This window comes from Nicotiana sylvestris, chromosome 6 (genome assembly GCF_000393655.2).
Source record: "Nicotiana sylvestris chromosome 6, ASM39365v2, whole genome shotgun sequence".
In the NCBI taxonomy this organism is placed as follows: domain Eukaryota; kingdom Viridiplantae; phylum Streptophyta; class Magnoliopsida; order Solanales; family Solanaceae; genus Nicotiana; species Nicotiana sylvestris.
Window position 1 is genome coordinate 49,265,338 of NC_091062.1, and position 5,172 is coordinate 49,270,509.

Genomic DNA, 5,172 nt, shown 5'->3' on the forward strand with positions numbered 1-5,172 from the left:
TCACTAGTACATTCTCGACATTCTCGACTCTCGACTATTAATGCTTAGCACGGGCAATTCCTCACTAGTACATAGAGAAATGAAATTTAATTATAGAAAGGATGATTTATCCAACTATTCAAGGGATTATATATATTCTTACCTGCTGTTTCTTGAGAAATATCGTATTCTTCCGAGACAAAAGTATCGCAAATCATGGTCGCTTCACTTACTGTTTGGCCTTCCATCAGTGGATCAAAGTAACTAAACTGGCCTTATTTCAAGAATAAAAAAAGCTGTAGAATGTACATAAACGAATGATAACACCTTTATTTATATTGGCAGATCATAATTTTGTGATAAGGATTGATGATTTGCTAAAAATTGAGAAGTGGATAGGATTAATTGATTTATATTGTAAGTGATTAATTAAATTAAACAGATAAAACTTAAAATCTGATTTACTCATAATATATAGCCAAAGCTACTTAGAGATTGTGGAATAAATTATCTAATTATATTTTCCATTTTGTCCATGCAAACAGATCATTAGGCATTAATACTGCTGATGCATAATGAATGGCCAATATCTTGAGTGGACTGCTTCACTGACAAATTTTCGGGCTCGGGCTGTGATCAGATGCTGCGGCTTTTGTAAATGAGTTTAACTTATATACATTAATGATACATTAATGATGTAAAAAAATAATTACACAATTAAGATTTTTTCGTTAAGTAATTACGTAAATATCTTGATAAGCATTAAGTAATAATAATCTTGTAAAAATGACAACTAACATACTATTCGGTTAAAATTCAGTATATACCTACTTGCATTTGGATGTTTTAAATGTTCTGCTGCCAACAATATCAAACAATAATTTCTTCCTTTGCTATGTGTCTAATACTTCATAAAATTTTGGAAAGAAATAAGAAATATCCTGATTTATTATTGGTAATTGAAAGGTAGTTACAATTTCAAAAATAATCGAAATTTAACCACTTTTTCATGTAAATATAAAATTTGAACAAAAAATTCGGAAAAATTACAGCATAATATGTTGGAGTTCGAATTTTTTACATATGAGATTTCAGCATAATGTGCTGGAGTTCCAATATAATATACTGGAAGTTTATACATAGGAGCTCTATAATCCAGCATATATGCTGAAACTTTTCGTGTTTCAGCTAAAATAGTGGCTATTTTTAATGACTTTACAAATGGTAGTTATTTTTTAATTATCAGTCCAAAAACTGGCTAGCCTTGGCTATTTTCACTAAAATTTTATGTAGTGTGTGTCATTTTGGATCTGACATGAAGTCTTTTTGAAGCATTGAGTAAGCCGATAAATTAAAGTAACGAAATTAATTGTTCATGTGAATATATGACAACGAAAGTCTAAAAGAGAAAAGATTTACCTGCACTCATTTGCGGATGTTGGTAGTGTGCGTTAGTAAGTTTTTCCCCTTCAAAAGCTTTAGGGGATCAAACTTAGAGCATGTTTGCCTGAGCTTTAAGGAGGTCAAAAATAATTTTTTTTGGTCAAAGAAAGTACTTTTGAAAAATTCAGATGTGATTGGCCAAATCAAAAAAAAAAATTATTTACGAGAGCAGAAGCATTTTTTCTCTTTTGGGGAGAAATTACAAATTGTAGCTTCTTCCAAGAAGTATAAACAGAAAATTAATTTATTACTAAAATAACCTTACAATAAATTCACACTTTTCAAATTATCCCTCATTAATTTAACCCTTTTCTTTTTCTTTTCCTTTTTATTTCTACCATGCCTTTTTCTCTTTTTTATTTCAATCATATTTTTGTTCTTTTTCTCTTATTCCTCTTTGAAGAGTCTCATAAGAACAAATTTTTAATTTATATTGAATAATATATTTTAATATATTTAAAGTATCATATAAACAATAAGTAATACTGATAGTCAACGTTATTACTCTAGAATAACTATATTTTATATTTTACTTTGGCATAAATATATTGATTAGAATCTTTCATTTATATTTTTATTTTTATGTTTTATATTTTAATTGATTCCTTTATAACAAAATTGTAGAGATATAAAGTCTAGTTGAGGGTGTTTGTACAATATGCTATTTAACATGTACATTTCTAGAATAGTCCATTAGTCGCATTAGTAGTTCTGTATATATTAGAAATATACTCCTGTACAGAGTTAGTTATGAAAGAAATAAAAGGAAATACAATTTTTTTCTCTCTCTACGATCATCTATGTTGCTCTCTGTATTTCTTCCCTTCTCACTAGATTTTGTCTTCATGTTCATGGCATATCTAGCTTGATTTTGACATGGTATCAGAGCAGGTCGAGTACGATCTATAATATGAAGCTGCTGGTAGTTCTCTTCTTCTCAATTTCCCCAAATCGAGTTCTCTCTTCTTTGTTTTTTTTTCTAGCCCTAATTTCTGAGTATTGACGAATTTTGCTGCGATGACAGGTGATTCTTCACAAACTGTAGTCGGAACTTCACATACAAACAGTCAATTGCTCGATTGCAACGATCCGCTGTTTGTTCATCCCTCAGACATACCAGGGATTGCGCTGGTTCCTCAGCTGTTGGTCGGAACAGAGAACTACTCGGAATGGAGTCGTTCTATGAAAATGACACTTTTAGTGAAGAACAAAATAGGTTTCATTGATGGAACCTGTACTAGGGAGAAATATGAAGCAGATCCGTTCAAGTTGCACCAGTGGGATCGATGTAACGCCATTGTGTAGTCGTGGATAATGAGTTTAGTGGCTCAAGAGCTTAGGAAAGGTATTGTTTACTCCTCAAATGCACAAAAGGTTTGAGAAGCCTTTAAAGAAAGGTTTGACAAAGTGAATGCGACTAAGGTGTATCACATGAACAGAGAAATTAGAAGTCTGACTCAAGGAATATCGAGTATCTCAATCTATTACTCAAGGTTAAATGATCTATGGGCTGAGTTTGAGTCAATAATACCATTTCCTGGATGTGATTGTGTAAAATCTAGAGAATTTGTTATTTTTCTACGCCAACAAAAATTGATGAAGTTTCTAATGGGGTTGAATGATACATATGCACCACAAAGGAGTCAAATCCTGATGATGAATCCTACGCCTACAATTGATCAGGATTATTCAATGTTGATCCAGGAAGAAAGTTAGAGATTGAGTGGGAACTTGGGAACACAAAGTGGAATTCTAGGGAGTGCACTTATGGATGGAGAATCCAATGCTATGATATAGATCAATGCCTCCAATACAAGGGCTAGGAGGAATGGGAACGTACAGTGTGACTATTGCCATATGAAAGGTCACACAAGAGAGAACTGCTACAAGCCGATTGGTTATCCAACAGGGACTAAGTTTAATAACAACTGTAGGAGAAGAGGAGGCTACAATAATGCATCAGCAATGGCATACAATGCAAATGTGAAGGCACAAGAGGAGATGTATACTGCTGGGACAAAAGGCATGGGACAAACATAAGGTTTAGCATCTGCACCTATCTTTACCCATGATCAATATCAACAGATACTTATGTTGCTGGACAAGAACAAAGGATCAGTTGTAATAGAGATGGCAAATATGGTAAAGTCGACTGCAAATAAGACAGCTAATACGACAGGTAAATCCATTACTAACTATGGTTGTTGGATAATTGATTCTGGAGCCTCAAATTATATGGCTTCCTCCTTGCATCTGTTTTCCCAATCACAATCCATACCCTCCAATTTTGTTCACTTACCTAATGGAGATAGTACTAAAATCACTCATTCAGGGTCTTGTTCCTTGCGCAATTCACAAGTTCTAGACAATGTATTATATGTTCTACAATTCAAATATAATTTGTTATCTATCTCTAAGTACACTAAGGATTTAAAGTGTTTAGTAGCTTTTTATCCTTATTTCTGTCTGTTTCAGGACCTCTTCAGTGGCAAGGTGAAGGAGATTGGTAGTGAAAAGAATGGGTTGTACATTCTCAATCCTTACACACTTGCTGCTGCTCTTGTCTCCAAGTGTTTGTCTTCCTCTCTTCAAAATAACTCAAATGTTTTGTGGCATCAAAGACTTGGTCATGCACCACAAAATGTTTTGCTGAAAATTCCTGCAATTAGAAATCACTTGTCAAAATCTACTGATTGTAATTGTCCAATTTGGTTTTTAGCTAAACAAACTAGATTACTATTTCCTATTAGTACTTTTAAGTCTACTTCTGTATTTGAGTTGGCACATATGGATGTTTGGGGTCCATATAGAGTCTGTACTCATTGTGGCTTAAGATATTTTCTTACTCTAGTTGATGATTACTCTAGAATGGCTTGGACCTTCTTGTTGAGAGTCAAAAGTGATGTTTTTGTTGCTCTGAATGTTTTTGTTGCTCTGAATGATTTCCTTCAATTGATTGAAAACCAATTATTTTCCTCCAAAGTTAAAATCTTTCAATCAGACAATGGTTATGAATTCTTTAATACACTTTGTTCCATTCTTTCAAATCCAAAGGGATTATACATCAAAGTAGTTGTGTACACCCCCCCCCCAACAGAATGGGGTAGTGGAAAGGAAACATAGACACATTCTTAAAGTTAGTAGAGCTTTAAGATTTCAAGCCCACATTCCTTTAAAACACTGGGGTGAATGCATTCTAGCAACAACCTATATCATTAACAGACTACCCAGTAGTGTTTTAAATGGAAAAATACCTTATGAGTTGTTCCATGGTCATCCTCCTAACCTGCATCATATGAGAACTTTAAGATGTTTGTGTTATGCCACAAGACTAAATTACTGTGATAAATTTTCTGCCAAATCTTGGCCTGCTGTCTTCTTGTGATACTCTTTACATCAAAAAGGTTATAGGCTCTATGGCATTGAATCTGGGAAATTTTTTGTCAATAGAGATGTTGTGTTCAAAGAACATATTTTTCCTTTCAAATTCCCCAGATCTCATTTCCTCCCTTCCAAAGCATCTCCTCCTTCTTCTTTCCATCCTGAACTTTCTCTCAACCCCATACTTATATCTTCCCTTGATTCAGTTTCTTTCATTGAGTCTTTTCCTTCACCTGCCTCCCCTACTCCATAATTACCTACTATTTCACCTGCCAACATGCCAACCTCTCCTACCCCTTCTCCTACCTTTACTACTCCTGATCAACCTAGAAGATCAGGAAGGGTCACCAGACTTTCCATCTGGTTGAC